Here is a 19,788-nt window from a genome sequence, read left to right as displayed (position 1 = left end):
GGGTTATGCATACTTTCAATCACATGTTCTTTTTTATTACATTCTTCCCTCCAGTTTTCCCTGAGCCTGCAAGTCTCCCAGCAGTAATCTTGATAAAGTCACTGGCTTAGCAGAGAGGCAGTTGGCTGAGTGTCATAAGTCACGTGGGATTGCTTGGCATTTCAGAGGTTATCACATTTAATGAAATCTGCGAAATACATTTCTGATCATCTCTTCCTGCTTCTTGACAGTATATCCTCAACCTGACCCCAATTTCTTTTTTTTGTTTGTTTGTTTTTTGTTTAATATTTGTTCATTTGGCTGCACTGGGTCTTAGTTGTGGCATGTGGGATCTAGTTTCCTAACCAGGGATCAAACCCGGGCCCCCTGCATTGGGAGCGCAGAGTCTTAGCCACTGGACCACCAAGGAAGTCCCCCAATTTCTTTATAATATAAATCCTCTGGGAATTGAATGAAGGTTGAGCTTGGCTAAAATTCTTCCCACCGTGACTACATTCACACAGCTTTTCTCCAGTACTCCCTTGAGTTAGTTGGAGAAGAGCAGTTCCTAAATGCCTTTTCATATTTATCACATTCATAAGGTTTCTTTCTGGTTGGATAAATGTGGGGCTTCAGCTAAATCCCTCTCCACATTGACTCCACTTAAAGAGTCTCCAGTATGAATTCAATGGTGTTGAATAAGTTACTGACTTGGTTAAAGGCCTTCTCACACATTCACAAGGTTTTTCTCTGGTATGAATTCTCTGATGTCAAGCAAGATTTGAATATTTGCTCAAGGCCTTCCCACTGTGACTCCACTCGACCATTACAGCAGTAATGATGACTACAAGGACTGCCAAAGTGTTCGTCTATTAATGTGGGTGCACTTAACACAGATTCTTTATGTTTAATCTCAGATCAGTCTGGGTCCAAACAGGAGATAAACCACGTAATTTGAACAAGAGAAGTTTAATGTAAAGAGTAAACTATGATAGGGCAGTAACTATAAAAATGCTAAAGGGTGCCTAGGGCTGAGGGAGAGTACCCAAGGAAGGACAAACTCGGAAGGAGGTCCCTCCCTCCTCAAGGCTCAGGTTCAGACCGCACTGGCCAGCAGAGGGGTTGGTGGGCTGCCTAGGCCAGAGCTGGCCCACCTGCACAGGCAGCAGGAAGGAAGTGGCCAGGGTGCAGGCAATCCAAGGCTGCCAAGTGAAAGCTCGTTAGGAAGTCAGGCCCCCGAGTGTTACCATAGCCATGTGTGGCCCGGTTGGGCCATGTTGGGAAGGGGAGGGTCACGGTGAGACAGGCTGGGACCTGGGACCCTTCGCTGCAGTGCTTGCACCTAGGCAAATGTCTCCTTGATCGACAAAATACAAAGAAACTATAAGGGACTAAAAATAACTGTGTGCATGGGCAGTTGGGGCAAATTATGGACAAGATACAAAAGGACCAAAACACCCAACTTCCACTTCTAAAGAGCCAGAAGCAAAAGCAGGGTGTCAGGAGCAAAAAGCAGCATACTGAGCACGTCCCCTGCACTCAACACGACCAGAGAGGTGGGCAGACACCTAAGCCACCCCTCTGGTCTGGCCCCGGGACCCACCCCTACCTTCACCCAGATAAGGAACGAGCTCCCTCCCCCAGCTTGGGGAGTGAGCAAGGGAACGTGTTACTTGTTTTCACTCCCACCTGCTGCAGCAGGGGCCCCAATAAAGGCTTGCCTGAATTTTTTGTCTGGCCTCTTATCAATTTCTATTAAGGAAGGCCAAGAACCCTGGTCGGTAACAACGCGGAACCACCCCCTGGGGCACAGGCAAACCAAGGCCAGAAGCCAGGCGCTCAGAGCGTGTCGGGGCTGCTGCTGGCATTAGAAGTGAACATGCCATGCCCATGTTGGGAGGACCACAGTGAAGTGGTCCTCAGGCTGGGCTGTGAAGTCACTAAGAGGTTGTGTGCTCTGGGCACACGGCTGGCACAGAGCACCACTGGGTGTCCCCACACACTCCGACCACTGAGGGACCACGAAGCAGGAACTATCAATAGAATAAAGAAAACAGCACATCTGAGCTAGAAAGAGAAGCCCCATTCCTCCTGCAGTGTCCTCCTGCGCCCTCTACTGACAGCCTAACACCGTGCACACCATAAGGAGAAAGGCTTGAAGGGTCTCACCTGTTTTTGCAGAGCAGGCACTGAAGAGTGAATTTGGAGCTCAGGGGCCATAAATTGATCACAGGCACTCTTGTGCAATTGAAAGTGGCTCTAACAGTTTACTTGGTTGGTTGGCAGAAACGTGGACTCAATGTTGGCCTGTTTAATTACACAGAGATGCCAGGATATCCCTGATGTGATGTAGACGCAGGTGTGATGTAGATGAAGGCATAGGAAGGCTTGGGAAGGTATGAACGCAGGAGTGGATTTATCATGTATGAACTTCTCACTTTCTTCCCAGCTACATGCTCAGCCCCAAAGACACTCCCTTCTTAAGGCATTGAGTGAAGGGAGTATCTGCAAATTTGAAAAACTCTGTGGCGAGAGACGCCCGTCAATATGCTTCCTGATTTCAGTGGGGATGATGGGATTTCATGCAGCAGAGGCCAACTGTTAGTGGTTTAACTACCAAAGACAACCATTTACAGCTGCGGGCAGCAGAGAAGAAGTATTAAGGGATTCTTGGCTATCAGTAATTGATTATGTTTTCCCTAAGAAAGAAATAGGTAGGCAGCCTACTAAAATGTTGCTTGATATATGTAACAGGAAATCTTAAGATCTGGTGGCCCCAAACCTGACTTGAGTCACTGTTACTGAACCAAACTTGGGTCCACTCACCTGCATGCAGTTAAGCCAATCTACCAACACTGGGTCACAGTGAAGGAAAATGCAGCATTTAGCGCAGGGCACCAAGCAAGGAGTCCAGGCAGCTAATGCTCTAAAGGCCCAAACTTGCCAGTAGCTTTCAGGGAAAGGTTTTCTAAAGGCACAGTGAGGGAGAGGGGTTGTGGGGTGTGTGGTCAGCTCGTGGACATTCTTCTGATTGGTTGGTGGTGAGGTAATCAGGAGCAACATCATCAACCTTCTGGTTCCAACCCGTCTGGGGTCTACGTGCTTGTGGGCAGCATGCAGTTAACTCTTCCACCTGGTGGGGGCTTCAGTATCTGCTAAACAGCTCAAAAGATTTGACTCAGATTTTTATCTATAGCCCTTGAGGAGGAGTTAAAAGTCCCTGACTTTGTTTAATGGCTAAACTATTGTTATTTGTCTTGCTTGACTGTTTTCCTTTGTTTCTGTGTTTTCTCACTTCTCCAATTAAATTTATCTTTGGAACTTAGGGAAGGCCTAGGAAGCTAAAGTTTTTCTACAGACAAGAGGCAAGTGGAGGACATGGGGAGGTCTGTCCCAGGAAGGCCCCATAGGGTCCTGCTCGATGACATCACCATAATGGAGAGCTATGTCTGTCACCCATTTTCCAGACCTAAAAACTCATCCCCAGATTCAAAGCCTTTTTTTTTTTTTAAATTGAAGTATAGTCATGTTAGTTTCAGGTGTACAGCACAGCGATTCAGTTATACATATATAGTCTTCAGATTCTCTTCCCTTATAGGTTATTATGAAATACTGAGTATAGTTCCCTGTGCTAAAACACAGTAGGTCCTTGTTGGTTTTCTATTTTCTATTCAATGTCTCTTGATTGAAGGGAAGACCAGGTCCCTATGGTGAAGGATTCTGCAGCTGTGAATGACACATATATATGCTACAAATAATCCCTCAGTCCTTTCCAAAGAGATCTGTTGGCACTTACCTGAAAGATTGGGTGGCAGGAAAAAGAAGACACCCAGCCGTTTCAGGGATTACTAGACATTGGCTGTAAAATGACACTAATTACTAGGGCCCACCAAAGTCAGAGCTAACAGTGGTCAGGTGAAAAAGGAAACTTGGGCCAGTTTGAATTACAGTGGATGCAATAAGGCCATGAAACCAACTGTGGTGATTTTGGGTACCTGAATGTATAATTGGAATAAACATATTTGACAAAGGGCAGAATCTCTACACTGGTGCTATGACCCACTGAGTAAGGGTCGTTAGAATACGAAGAGCCAAGTGAAGGCCTCTGAAAGTCCTCCCTACCACGATTTTAACCCAAAACTATTATCACATCCTCAGTGGAGAATTGCAGAGACCAGTGTGCTATCAAAGACTTGGAAGATGAAGGGGTGGTTATAGCTATCTCTAATGCTGAGTCCAAGCTCCTGCTGCTTGCTGCAGGACAGGCCAGTAAATGGAGAGAGGAGTTGCTGGGGCAAGGAACAGTGACTTTATTTACAAAGCCAGCAGACCAAGAAGATGGTGGACTCATGTCCCAAAGAACCGTCTTGCCTGAGTTATTTCAGGCTTCTTTTATGCTAAAAGGGGAGGGAGTAAAACCAAACACTTCCTGGTTCCGGTCAGCCTCCAGAGGGTATATGTTAATTTCTTCCTTCTTGTAGTCATTCACATGTGGGCCTGGTCAGGATGTTTCCTATGAGCTAAACAAAGGTATTTCAGCTTAAGCTCATTACCTGGGAGGCAGGGTTCCCAGAGATGGACCATTATGTAAAATTTAAGCGTACAGGCAACATCCCTTTAGTGATTAACTTGTATTAATAATCAAATACAAAGGTTATTCCCTATTACAATTCCCTACTGTCAATGTCCACTCCACAATCTTGTGGCAAAAGGGATGAAGATCGCTCTGGCTACTAACTGCTGAACAGAGGCAATGACTATTCCTTAGAATCTTTAGTCAGTCTTTTATCTACAATTATTTGAACCTGATGAAACTCCTTAGCACTTTGTTGTCTAATTTGTAATTGAACTTGGGGTTTGGGTTCTGGTTCTCAATACGTATACTAAATTCCTGTGCTATTGATTTGGACAAAATTAAACAAATTGGTTGACGCTTCTCCAGCTACAATGAAATTACCATCTATTTCAGTTGGATAGGCAGGCCTGTTGGAGGTCAAGTCATGAACAGAGGTTAGTATAATGCCCAAAGTTTTAACGTAGTTAGCAGCTGCTAGGTATTTTAAAGCGTTTATAGATTCTCCTGCCCAGGCAGGCACCTTGAATGGCCTACCATACAGTATTTCAAAGGGGCTTAATTTAAGACTGTTTCTGGGATCCACTGGTCCATAGCAGGGTAACTGGCAAGGCCTTATCCCAAGTTAAATTAGTCTTCTGACATATTTTAATGATGTTCCTTTTTAATGTATGATTCATTTTCTTGGTTTTTCCTGATGATTGTGGTCTCTAGGATGAAAGCAATGCCGTAATCCAAATCAGGGGATAATTTCCCTAAGGAGGGCTTTAACCACTTCAGAGCCTTTCTGTCCAGGTGGTATGCTTCCACCCATCCTGAAAAAGTGTCCACACACACTAGCATGTTACCTGAAACTTCCTGCAGCTCAAGGCATTTGAGTAAAGTCCATTTTCCAGTCCTCCGTGGGGCAGATTCCTCTATGTTGAGTCCCCTTCTGGGGAGTTCTGACAGCAGTATTTGGATTATTTTTAGCACAAATCATGCAATTCTGAGTGACTTGCTGGATGGTCTTTTGTTAGGCCCCATTATATATATATTTGAACCCTTTGTAATGTGGCATCTCTCCTATAATGGGTAATATTATGAATGTGCTGCAGCATAAGAGTGCCTCAGGAAACAAAAACACTGTGCACTCCATTTCCAGCCAGATGTGACCCAAGTGAAACCCCACTCTTTAGCCCTCTCTTTGTCCTTTTCTGAATACACTGGCTGGTATTTTGACTGGTCCATCTGTGAGAGAAGTGATCCTCTTACCTCAGAGGATAGATTAGGTGTCCCAGCGTCCCTTTTTAATAGGATTCATATTGGTCATGTGCTTTTGGCCTTCCCTGGGGTGCCATTAGCACACACTTCTGGTCTTACCTTTTCGTAGACCTGTGGTGGGTTGGGGAGAGCTCTGTCTCTTTTTCTGGGGTTCTCAGGAGCCCCATCTCTAGGCTTAAGTGTGTCCTGGTGGGACTCTGAGGTCAAGCTGTTCTGGTGAAAGACTTCAGGGTGAAATCTATCAGAAAGTTAATCGGCTCATTCCCCACTGTCAATTTTACCCAGAGCTCCTGTGGGGAATTAGGTGCCTCAAGTCCAAGGGAGCCCCTGGGCCTCTTCATTCATCAGTGTTCCTCTCTTTCTACCCTGTTAGAGACTCTCATCTTTTGTTTTTCTTATGTTTTAGCCTTGGGCAGTTGTTCCTCCTTACAGTAAATGCATTGTTTCTCCCCCATAGTGATGGCTTATCTCTTCGGGTTACTCGCCTTCTGGGAATCCAACACTGCTGCCAAAAAAGTGGCGTTTCATTTTGCATCTTCTTTTCTCAGTTGTTCCCTGTTGAACACTTTAAAAGCAACATCTACCAATTGAGAAGAGTTCATTCCAAATGCACCATCTAGTTTTTGCAACTTTCTCCTGATATCTGAGGCACTTTGCCCCCTCCTTCCCCTCCAAAAAAGGTCAAATTTATCATTCTAATATTTTCAGGGGCCTTGGGATCTGCATTAGGATGACGTCTATAGGCTTAATAAATCCCTTCCAAAAATTCAGAGAGGTCTTCATTTGTTTTGCTGGATTTCTTTAATTTTATTCAAACTCTTTTGCTTTGGTTCCCCTTTTCAAAGCCCTGCCAAGATATACTAATTAGTAGTGCTCTAATAAGGGCATTCCTCCCTCATTGTGGTCTTAATTTGGTTCAGCTGTGGATCCTGTCAAGTGGGCTTCCGGTGTAGAGGATCCTTCCTATAAAGGAGGGTTGTGATCCTTCCAATTAAAGAAGGATGAGAAACCCAGATGGCTGGTTGTTTGCATTTAGCCCCCTATATGAGATAACAGCAATGGAAAGCGCCCCGCCCTGGGAGTGGCTTCTGGCCCAAACTGGATACACTGTTGGGTCTTAGATGGTGATCATCAGACCAAGTCCTTGTACCCCAGAAGCTAACACAGGCTTTTCTAATTGACCCCTAGAAGGAGGGGCAGTCCTGAGCCCCAGTGTCAGGAACTGGGGCTAGACAGGCATGGAAGGTGGTGGAAAGGGTGGATATACTGGCATAATGGCCAGAGTAGATGGGACAGCTAGCTGAGCTGGAGCAGTTAAGGTCTGAAGCAACGTATCCTCACTCTTATTCCCTTCCCTTCTTATTTTCCCTGATGTAATAACACAAATGCTTGCACATAAAGGACTTCATCATTCTTCCTGCTTCCTCACAAAAGAGCTATAGTGGTGTTCAAAAGCCACTGTAAAACCACAGATAGCAATTGATCATCTCTAACCATTGAAAGGATGCCTTTTTGCTTTGGCATCAACCAACTGGGATTACAGTGCAATTGAAAAGAAACTTGGTTATTGCTGTGACATACAACAATTTAAGATAATTACTAAAATCATGACCAATATCATTTACTAGGATATACCAGAATTGTAGGAGTTCCATATAGTTTCTAGAATGTGCATATTAATAATGTTTACCCATAAGATAAAACTTCTTAGACTGTATCACCACTTATTTGACAATGCTCCCCATGTAACTTAACATACCAAATAAGCCTAGTTAGTTTAATACTCCTCTCTCTGAAATGGAGAGAAACAAATAATTTGAGGTGTTCCAGGGACCCCATGAAAAACCTCAAAGTTAGCTAGAGGTCAAATGAACTTCATTTAGAATTTGATCTTTGGGAAGTCTGTCAAAAATGTCAAAAAGCTTTAAAACACTTGGTCAAACAGAATCATAGGTCACTGTGAAACAATACTCATTCACTTAACCAGTGATAATAAAAGATCTCAATGGCAAATACAGATCATTTAAAGAAGCTCACAATCTATTACAAAAAGCAGTTCAAGAGGGCAGACTGCAGAAGCAAGAACTACAATCCTGCAGCCTGTGGAACAAAAACCATATTCACAAAAAGACAGACAAGATGAAAAGGCAGAGGGCTATGTACCAGATGAAGGAACAAGATAAAACCCCAGAAAAACAACTAAATGAAGTGGAGATAGGCAACCTTCCAGAAAAAGAATTCAGAATAATGATAGTGAAGATGATCCAGGAGGGGAAAAAAACGTAAAAAACACAAACACATGGAGGCTAAACAATACGTTACTAAATAACCAAGAGATCACTGAAGAAATCAAAGAGGAAATCAAAAAATACCTAGAGACAAATGACAATGAAGAGACAAATGACAATGAAGAGACAAATGACAATGAAGAGACAAATGACAATGAAAACACGACGATCCAAACCCTATGGGATGCAGCAAAAGCAGTTCTAAGAGGGAAGTTTATAGCTACACAAGCTTACATCAAGAAACAAGAAAAATCTCAAGTAAACAATTTAACCTTACACCTAAAGAAACTAGAGAAAGAAGAACAAACAAAACCCAAAGTTAGCAGAAGGAAAGAAATCATAAAGATCAGAGCAGAAATAAATGAAATAGAAACAAAGAAAACAATAGCAAAGATCAATAAAACTAAAAGTTGTTTCTCCATAAACAAGACGAAAAGACAACCTTCAGAATGGGAGAAAATATTTGCAAATGAATCAACGGACAAAGGATTAATCTCCAAAATATATAAACAGCCCATGCAGCTCAATATTAAAGAAACAAACAACCCAATCCAAAAATGGGCAGAAGACCTAAATAGACATTTCTCCAAAGAAGACATACAGATGGCCAAGAAGCACATGAAAATATGCTCAACGTCACTAATTATTAGAGAAATGCAACTCAAAACTACAGTGAGGTATCACCTCACACCAGTTAGAATGGGCATCATCAGAAAATCTACAAACAACAAATGCTGGAGAGGGTGTGGAGAAAAGGGAACCCTCTTGCACTGTTGGTGGGAATGTAAATTGATACAGCCACTATAGAGAACAGTATGGAGGTTCCTTAAAAAACTAAAAATAGAATTACCATATGATCCAGCAATCCTACTACTGGGCATATACCCAGAGAACACCATAATTCAAAAAGACACATGCACCCCAATGTTCATTGCAGCACTATTTACAATAGCCAGGTCATGGAAGCAACCTAAATGCCCATCGACAGACAAATGGCTAAAGAAGATGTGGCACATATATACAATGGAATATTACTCAGCCATAAAAAGGAACGAAATTGAGTCATTTGTTGAGACGTGGATGGATCTAGAGACTGTCATACAGAGTGAAGTAAGTCAGAAAGAGAAAAACAAATATCGTATGTTAACGCATGTATGTGGAACCTAGAAAAATGGTACATATGAACCAGTTTGCAAGGCAGAAGTTGAGACACAGATGTAGAGAACAAACGTATGGACACCAAGGGGGGAAAACCGCGGTGGGGTGGGGATGGTGGTGTGCTGAATTGGGCGATTGGGATTGACATGTATACACTGATGTGTATAAAATGGATGACTAATAAGAACCTGCTGTATAAATAAATAAAATAAAATTCAAAAATTAAAAAAAAAAGCAGTTCAATATTTTAAGAAAACTTTGTCCTCTTAGAGAACCAAATTCAGGTTTTGTACCACCTTACCTTTAAGATTCATTTTCTTAATTAGCTTCAATCTTGTTAGCCAGTCCTGTCTATGCACAAAATTCTTTCAGTGATCCTCCTCCACAAACCTTCCACAACTTTCTGTATCCATGTTAGTCTGTTCCTCATTTTCTTTTCCATTCAGAAACAACCACTTCTAGGACAAAACCACCCTTTTCCCTTTAACAAAATGCATTTTCATTCCTCATACCTTCTTTGCTGAAAACACACATCCCTTATCTTTGCATACTGAAGTGTTTCCTTCACAATTCTTAACCTTAAAACCTTAATCTTTAGTGAAAACCAAAAAGCAAGTAATTGTAAACTCTTTGTCATACCAGAATTTCCTGATTGACAAAGTTTTGCTTTAGTCTTCCTCTCCTAAGAGGGCAAAAGTAGGTAAATTTAGACCTGACCAGAAATTAATGTTCTAATGTTTTATCCTATTCGAAATGACCCAGTCAATGAATTCTCTTAATTTAACTTAGTTTAGTTTTAAATTTTGAAAATCTGTAGAGACTATTTTAGATAGACATTCCCAAAACATAATTATTCCTATAGAGTCTACCTTAAAGTCTTACCTCATTTACCTCTATTTTATTTACTTAAAATCTTTGTCATATTGTTGTTTTTCTTGCTGACAAACTTTGTAACAGGAATAATAAGGTCTTACTTCATTTCTAGTAAACCTAAGTACAATAAAAGTATTATACTTAATGTTGATGACTCTAAAGACATGTATGTATTAATCAAACCAACAAGCTCAAGCTAATTAATACCAGATATTAATTCAATACTGAATATTTCCTAGATCATGTGAACCCGAAATTCATTCTGGCCAGCTTCTTTTATTTTTGAGTATTTATATGAGTGCTTAATTTTCTTTAAGCCAATTAAATAGAGCTCTTTCACAAATTAATTTTGGCAATGCCACACATCTATAACACATGTACAAGTACACAAACACAGGGACCTCATGGTTACCATTCTGAAATTTCAGCCATGAATCAGGTCCAACAGTGTAAAACCCATCAGTAACAGAAGAGGTTAGATTCAAATTGGGTTTCTAGCAGATGGGACAAATCAAGGTCACCTGTCTAGATGGCTAAACCTCTTTACTAATATTAATGGAAAAGACACTTCTATTTCTATTTGTAGCTTTTGGTGATGTTAGGAACCAAGTAGAACCTTTCTTTTCTACCTGGGAATGTCCCTCTCTTGGACAAGAACAGACAGGTTTTGGTTTCGGTTTTGTCTTTTTCTGTTCCTTTCCTCCATTTGACATCAGTAGAAGTTTTAAGTATCACAAAACGGATTTGGCTGTAAATGGAGAAATAGTACCAAACAAAATGAAACGAAAAACGCAAAGGACAAACAGAAAATCCTAAGTAAACCCTCAAGTTTGGTCTTGAGGTTTTACATATACCAATGACACCGGAGACCATAAGGAGACCATAAATGAAGTAATTAACACAGCAAGGGTAGCAGTACATTGTGCACAGGGTCCCAAGATAACCCTGCCTAAACCCCTTGGGGAGATCCTAACAGGTACTGTGGCCACACATTGTTACAATAAAATATCATCTTCCCCTCACCCATGGGTTCATAGCTGTGATCAGATCACTTATCCAAAATGCACCTCAGAGGACTTTCTTTAGGGATAGTTGAAACTTTTCTTTTTTAAAAAAATTTTTTTTAATTTAATTTAATTTTTTATACAGCAGGTTCTTATTAGTTTAAAATTTTTTTTAATTTAATTTAATGTTTTATACAGCAGGTTCATATTGGTGTATACATGTCAATCCCAATCTCCCAATTCATCCCACCACCACCACCACCACCCCACCCGCTTTCCCCAAAACATTTCCCATTTTTAAAGACAGAATTTCAAGACGAGCAAAACACAAACCGCGAACACAAATGCTAGCATCCAAAGAAACAAATGAACCAGTTCACAAATCAGGTAAAAGTCCAACAACTCTTTCCTCTCTCCAACAGGGTACCCAACTCAAATACAAATTGGCTTATTCCGGAGAAAAATCCCCAAACCCCAAATGGAGAGGAAATAAAGTTCCTGGCTGTACACACCCGGAGTAACTTACCCCACTGTACAGAGCCTGTCCGCTCCCAAACGTTGATTCCTTGCTCCAACTGCCAAGCGCTGGGGCACTCAGTGCAGCGTCGGGAGTTTTGAAGGGAAGATCCTCAGGACAAGCGGTTGCAGCAGCTGCCGGGCCTTACCCCCCAAATTCCCCAGCTGCCAGCTAGCCAGGAGTAGCAAGGCAGGACAGGCCAATAAATGGAGAGACGAGTTGCTGGGGCAAGGAATAGCGACTCTATTCAGAAAGCCAGCAGACCAAGAAGACGGTGGACCCATATCCCAAAGAACCACCTTACCTGAGCTAGATTCAGGCTTCTTTTATACTAAAAGTGTGTGTTTGGGGTGGGGAGTAAAGTCAAACACTTCCTGGTTCCCATCAGCCTCCTGAGGGGATGTGTTCATTTCTTCCTCTCTGCAGTCGTGCACAGGTGGACCTGGTCAGGATGTTTCCTGCGAGTTAAACAAAGGTGTTTCAGCTTAATGCTCATTACCTGGGAAGCAGGGTTCCCAGAGATGGGCCATTATGTATAATTTAAGCTTATAGGCAACATCCGTTTAGTGATTAACTTGTAACAGAATACGAAGGTTCTTCCCTTTTACATCACATCTCAATTTAATTTGCTATTTGGCCTGTTCAGAATGACTGAATTATCAGAAATTTCACGGGTGATCATTGCAATGCAGCAACTGTTTCAGATGCAGTCAGCACAGCCCCTGTCACATTAGGCCGGGCTGCTGCCTGCATGACCTCCCTAACACCCCCATCCCCGAGACCCATCTTCTCCTGCCACTGCAAAGCTCTGCAGCCCAAACTCCTCACCAAGGCGTTCAGCGCGGTGCACTCTCTGGCCTCTCATCACGGTGCCGCCCACTTCCCCACAGTTGCCTAGACCCACCCTTCCCTGGGGCCGGGTGTTGATAATCAGGACCCTCCCCAGGAGGCTTTGGGTTCCAGGCACTGCCCTGGGGCCTCCATTAGGCGGCTTTGCAGCCAGCGGCGCCCTCAGCGTCCTCCCGGACCTCGAGCACCCCGAGCTCCCCTCACCCAGGGCTGTGCACGTTCCCGCCACCAACAGGGCTCAAGAGCCAGGGCAGGACACCTGGTGGAGGGTGGGACGGCAGGGTGAGTGCACCTCCTGGGTTCCCGGGCCGCAGCGCTGGTGGTGAGAGTGGGGATCTTCCCGAGGGGCTCACCCGGGCCCCAGCCCGCCGCGCGCTAGTCTTCCTCACGTGCCCACACCCCATCCCCCACCCCCTGCCGCCCCATCTTCAGGCGCCGGCCTCCCTTCCAGTCCTCCCACCGGGGCCCAGAACGCCGGAGCCGGCAGGGCGGCGGAGCAGAAAAGTGGTATCTTCTATCAACGAAAGTGCCCCGCCTCAGTACTTCGGGTTGGCTATGCCAACACGCTGTTGACCCCAGGGCGGAAAAGCGCGGACGCCCAGGGTCTACAGGTCCCCTCACAAGCAGCTAAAACATCATTCTAGGACTAGTGAAGGAGCTGGAGCGAACAAAAGTATCGTGCCCCGTGTGAGGATCGAACTCACGACCTTCAGATTATGAGACTGACGCGCTACCTACTGCGCTAACGAGGCACCTAGCAAGCGCTTCCCGGAGTAGGATAATGAGGCTGCTGCGGCGGCCCAGTGCGCATGCTCAGAAAACCACGTTTTCATTTTCTCCGCTGAGTCCCTGACCCCCGACACAGGAGTTGCCGGCCCCAGTGCCGGCCCTGGCTGAACCGGCCACGCCGCTCCGGTCTTCCTCCGCCTGCCGGTCTATTTATCAATCAACAAGCACTGCGGCTTGTCGGACCCCATGTGCCCTGCTGTTGTAAACTCTTATTTTTGTAGACTGTTTACAAAGCGTTTGCACATGCGTGATCTCGTGAAACACTGCTTGGGCACCTACCGTGTCCCCAGCCTTGTGCTGGGTGCTGCGTTCACAGAGACACTCTCAGCCTCAAACAACTGGTGTCGGGGCGCACATGCATAATGATTTGAAAACACACACGCGCACACACAATGCACACTACTCCGGCCCCACCGCAGATCCCCAGATCCAGTCCGGTGCCCAGCCTCTTATGACGCCCCAAGTTTCCATCTCTGCCCGGAGCTCGGCGGCTGAGACCACTCTTCTTAGAAGCGTCCGCAGCTCTGGAAACGACATCTCGGGTCGCAGCCTCAGCATCTTGGAAGCCCTCTCCCCTCCCTTACCCAAGCCCTTTATATCAGCTCATTTAAATACATTCATTGTTAAAGGAAACTTTGTCACTATTATAAGTGGAAAACAGGTATTTATTTTTCTCCTAATACACGTTAAAATAAATATTAAAATAAATAGCACTCTTCCACGTACCATCTAAAATCAACCAGAGGAAGGCACACTTAAAATCTGTATTTTTCGCTCTGTGTAAATTTTACCTTAAAAAATGTAAACTAAGACTGAACTCCAGCCAACGACAGGCTAACAGAAGGGCATTGGACGATTGCAAGTTTGAAGTGTTTCAAAGGGTAAGACGGTTTGATAGACTGATGGACCTAAGGACAGAGAGGTGGAGAGAATTCGGGAGACTGCGAGAGCAGTGAGACGTTAACGTAGGTCTAGGAGGTGGGTGTACGAATATTCACTGTACAATTGTTTCAACGTTTCTGTTTATCTGAAAATGTTTCATTATGAAGTGTTGGGGAGTGTTTTTTAAATCACCCAGAAATGGGGGATGTTAAGGGGGAAACTCGCAACATCAGCGTAAGAAGGTAAAAAATAATATTATCGTAAGAGCAGGCACCAGAATTCCTGGTTGTTGGTGTAGAGAACATTGGTCGGGGGAGCGCGGATCATTTGGAGAGAGACCCCTGGGAGTGAGGTCGGTGCAGACAAGGGGTGGGCGCCTTACGGCGTCCTCCCGTCTCGTTAGGAGGAGTCGCGGACGGCGTAGGTTGCCTGGACCCCGGGCCTCGCAGATTGAATGGAACTTACCCAACCCTGGGGGAGCTCTCCCTCCCACGCTCCGCTGCGAGAACCCGGCCGAGGGAGTGTGCTCCGGTCTAAGGTCGCTGGGGCCCCAGGACCGCCCGGCAGGTGCGGGAGAACAGAGGCCCGGGCAGAGGGATCCCGCCCCCAGCACACACATACGGAGGAATCCGGGGACGCCGAGAACGGCAAACCGGGAGCGTCGCGGCAGTTTCACCCAGGTCTCCAGGCCCGGGGAGCGTTGACTGACTTCCTTACTGCCTCAAGGAAGCCCAAGCTGCGGCAGAATCTGGCCAGATACAGAAGCCCTACTGAGCACCTCCTGGATGCGGTGGAAGGACCGACAGCTGGCTGCGCCCTGAGTCCGAAATAAAGGGCTCAGTGGTCGGTGTTACGTGCCCTTCAGGGTCGCAGGCGCAGAGGCTCCTGCAGGCGGCGACCCCCAGTCTCGTCTAGTGATGGGTGACCGTGGCGGGGTGAAGTCAGGTTGTCCCTTCCCTCCGGGGGCTGGGGGCAGGGGCTCCTGGAGCAAGCAATTCCCACCTCCAGGCCTTCGCGAGGGCTGTTCCCTCCGCCTGACACGGTTTTTCCCGTATCAGGCCCCTTTTCTGTGCCGGCATCTCCTCCTTGCCCTTCTTCAGCCAGGTCAAAGGTCACCTGCTCTGAGCAATCGGATCCCCTTTTCCTTCCAGGATTGCTTCTCCCTTCCCCACCTCCCCCCCTCACTTGGCTGAATGGAGGCTAAACGCTTTCACGGCGGCGGCTCATTTACTCCCGGGGTAGACCACCCGGAGGGGGTCGGTGTTACCGCTGCACTACACGTACGGAGGCGCAAACGCAAACTCACAGAGGCTGGGCGACCTGCCCAAGTTCGAGCGGCTCGTAGCTACGCCAGGCGGGGCTCCGTCCCGAGTCGGATCACGGCGCGGGGCTCTCACCAGCACATCCGTCACCCCCAGCAGCAGTTTCCTCAAGTGTTTCCTCACGTGCACCTCCTACAATAATCTTGAAAAGCGTCTACACACCTCCTCGATTAACGCTAAATTTGTATCTAAACGTTTTCGTTGTAAATTCAGTTACAAAGGATGTAATTTCCAGTAGACCGTATATGCTGATTTTCTAAAAATAAAACTGCATGTATGATTTTTTTTTAACCAGGCATCCAATGAAATCGAAATACCTTATGGATTCCATACAAACCATAATCTATTTTAAATACACATGAATAAGCTTCTCTAACATTTGTTAAGTTTACATTTATTTTCACCCCAGAACTCGTATTTCCATTATACTCCCACCCCCAGAATTTTATCTTCATATAATAGTTTATGTTTGAATGTCTGTTATTGAGCACCCTAACTTGCCTCTCAGCAGCAAGAATATGTACATAAATTGAAAATTTTGTTTCCTGTGACCATAAGGTTTTGTGTCATATTTTTCTTCTAAATTGACATATCACTATTTTTGTTAGTACACAATCAAAAATCATAAATATATTTATGATTTTGAAGAATAATTATTAAATGGAAAATCTGAAACAAATATCCATGAGATGGATACAACTTTTTAATCCCACTTAATTCATGTCTGCGTGGCTAGCTAGTCCCTTTTTCTAGAATGAGATGGGATTCAGCATTAATTCTGTTCCTATTTTCCATATTTATAGATGTAAATGTTGAGACACTCTGTTCACATGAAGAAATAAAAAAGGATGGAAAGAGCTTTGTGTCGACACTAAAACTCAATTCCTTTAACAATTTTGAGCTATATTCTAAACAATCATCTCTTATCCATTGCCTTGGTTATGTATGTCCTCTTTCAGTTTTGAATTAGAAGCCACAACAATTAGTCATTAGAGTCTTTCATGTTCTCAACTTCTAAACCAATGTTTTGAACTGAACATTCCCTTTGTTTGCAGCACTGGAGGTTTTCTCATCTTCCATAAAATCCTGAAGGTGGAGGAAGAACAGATGTGAAAGAGAGACAGGAAGGGAGCAGAGGACCGACCGCCTACAGCAGCTTTTTCTCCAGCTGATCAATTTTGGGACATCATCACATCGTACCCCTGAGGTGCATATCCAGGTGACATTTGAGGGGCTTAGATTTGTTCTGATGGGCAGCAGAGGCTTTTGTAAGCCTTCTTTACAGATGAAAAGCGTGTGTGTGTGTGTGTGTGTGTGTGTGTGTGTGTGTGTGTATGTGTGTGTGTATGTTGAGAGGCAGGCTCAGGGCTGGCTGAGCAGAGTAACGTACTGGAAACATGTTGCAAATTATTCTTCCCCCATGGCCTGGATAGACCCTGGCAGGGAGACCACTTGGGAAGCCAGGAAACAATCCAGGCCTAGGGAGATGAAAACATGTTCTGGGAGATGCTGCAGAGCCGAGTGGAGACACAGTCTACAGGAACGGCCAGGACTTGGGTCTGAGTTACTGCCAAGAATAAAGAGAGAAGCAAAGTGTCACTCCAAATTTAGAGGAGCAATGTCCATAAATGCCCTGGTGCCACCAATGGGCAGGAAAACAGAAAAGAGGGGCCTGTTCGGGGGGAACCCGATAAATTCTGATTTTGCATATTTTTATTACACAAATAATATGTGCTCATTATAAAACACATGCATACGTACTGTATCAGTCAGCTAGTGCTGCACAAGTGCTGCTTAACAAATCACCCAAAACTTAATGGCTTAAACAATGTGGGTTTCTTTTTGAATAGCTTTATTGAAATATATTCTCCTGCCATACAATTTACTTGTTTAAAGTGTATAATTCAGGGACTTCCCTGGTGCTCCAGTGGTAAAGAATCTGCCTTCCAATTCAGGGGACATGGGTTCAAGCCCTGGCCAGGGAACTAAGATCCCACATGCTGTGAGGCCACCGCACCACAACTAGAGAGAATCCTGCGTACCTCAGCAAAGACTCTGTGTGCCACAACTAAGATCCGACACAGCCTAAGGAAACTAAGTAAATAAAATAAATAAATATTTTAAAAAGGTGTACAATTCAGTGTATTTTTGGTATATTACATTATTATTTTTTAAAATTGTGGTATGAGATATACATAACACAAAATTTACCACTTTAACCATTTTAAGTGTCCAATTCAGTGGCATTAAGTACATTTGTGATGTGGTGCAACTATCATAACTATCTGTTTTCAAAACCTTTTCATCCCCCCAAGCAGAAACTCTGTGCCCATTAAGTAATAACCCTCCTTTCCCCTCTCTCCCCTCATTCTCCTCCCCAGTAGCTTCTAATCTACTTTCTGTCTGTGAATTTGCCTTTTCTAGATATTTCATGTACGTGGGATCATACGATATTCGTCCTTTTGTGTCTGGCTTACTTGACTCAGCATAATGTTTTCCAGGTAAGCATGTATTTTTCTTGCTCACAGGTGTGTTGTTGGCTGGGCTAGCGCCAGGCTGTGGCTGGGTTCAGCGCTGCTTGTCATGTCTTCATGGTCTCCACTGGTCAGTCTTAAAGACCGTGGTCTTCATGGTCAGCCATTTCCTGGGGTGCCTTCTTCTCACTGAGGGTCACAGAAGCCTGAGAGACCAAACTATACCAAGCAAGCACATTTAAGTCCTCTACTCTGGGCACCTCCATCCAAATTCTATTGGCCAAACCAAGTCACCTGGCCAAGTTCAACATCCATGGGCCAGGGAAATATACCCAGCCCATAGGGGAAAAGCTGCAAAGCCAGGGCAAGGAGGGGAATGAAGAATTGAGAACAATAATCCAATCTCTGCACAGACTTACACATATAAATGTCTCCCTCACCCCACCCTTACCCCAATCCTGTTACCTCTCCAGAGGGAACCACTGATATCAGTATCATATTGTTCAGTGACTTACTTTTTCCACGTAACAATAAGCTGGAACTCTTTCCCTGTCAATACATATAGATCTTCCTCATTCTTTGTAACCGCAGTGAAACTGTCTCTGAGAACAGATTAGGATGCAGACCTGCCCGGGGGAAGATCAGATGAAGACTCAGAAGGAAGGTGGCCGTCTGCCAGCCAAGGAGGGAGGCCTTAGAAGAAACCAACCCTTCCAACACCTTGATCTCGGTCTTCCTGCCTTCAGAACTGCGAGAGAACAAATTACCATGGTTTAAGCCCCACCCCACCCCTGACCCCCTCCACCCCCAGCCTGTGGTACTTTGTCCTCGCAGCCCAAGCCGCTCTAGGTCTTCTAATTCTAGAACATCGAATTCTTCCCAATCAGTAACAATTACTGTAGCGAACATTCTTGTACACCTTTAACAATGGACGTCTGAGGAGCTTGTGGGCAGCCGAAAAATATGTTCTGTCCTGGATTCAGGTGGGTTTGCTGTTTCACCCCACAGGGAGCACACGAGGAATTTTCCATTTACCCGAGGGTGAAGACCAGAGGTTCTGGGCGTTTGCCTGTGCTAGGGCAGTTGCAGCTGTTAAGAGCTTTTCTTTTCACCCCTGACCTCTCCCTGCACTTCCATCCTCCCCCACGGGTCATGGTCTCCATCTGCTTGGCAGGGGTCACAGCCAGATTGTGGGTGGCATCCGACCTGACCACAGCCCACGGTCTTTGCACAGTCCCCTGCAGTCACTGGTCCAGTGAGAGGGAAGTCGGGGTGAGTGGGCTTCAGAATCATGCTCACTGTGACTCTCAGCTCCTTTCCAGTTCCCTCTGCTTACAAAAGTCAATAAATAAAAATTGAAAATATAGAGGGAGTCAAGAGGCTAAGTGAGGAGAAAGGTTACTGGGGAAGGAAGGAGGCTGGAGAGAAGGGACCGGTTTGGGGCGTGGATTCTCCCATGGTGCTTTGGGAGGAGGCAGAGGTTTCCCAGACCTGGCCCCTTCCCAGCCAGGACTCGGTAACGTGGCAGGGCTTGGCCGCGGGCCCACAGGTCTCATCTGGTTATTCTGGCTGTGACAAGCCAGAAGCCAGGGCGCAGCCAGCTGGGCAAGTCCAGGGAGGCTGAGGAGGCCGCGTGTGGGGCGGGAGGAGGAGGTTTTCCTCAGACACGCCCTGCAGAGAGCAGCCGGCACGTCTCTGTCATCTGTCCCGGGCAGCGCAAGGCCATGGCCCTTCCAGCTCCGTCTTTGACTGGGCGAGTGGCCGCCACCGCGTGAGTCAGCCTGTTGCTGGAAGCTTCTGGGAGTCACTGCTCTGAG

At 45.3% G+C, this 19,788-nt stretch overlaps 1 non-coding gene across 1 annotated transcript; it reads right to left on the bottom strand.

Annotated features, from left to right (window-relative positions):
• Nucleotides 1-13,183: 13,183 nt before the first annotated feature.
• TRNAM-CAU (transfer RNA methionine (anticodon CAU)) lies at nt 13,184-13,256 on the bottom strand. The gene has a single exon. It is a non-coding gene; the product is annotated as a tRNA-Met (tRNA).
• Nucleotides 13,257-19,788: the final 6,532 nt, after the last annotated feature.

This window comes from Balaenoptera acutorostrata, chromosome 17 (assembly GCF_949987535.1).
Source record: "Balaenoptera acutorostrata chromosome 17, mBalAcu1.1, whole genome shotgun sequence".
NCBI classification, from domain to species: domain Eukaryota; kingdom Metazoa; phylum Chordata; class Mammalia; order Artiodactyla; family Balaenopteridae; genus Balaenoptera; species Balaenoptera acutorostrata.
This window is presented reverse-complemented; position numbering and strand designations above follow the sequence as displayed.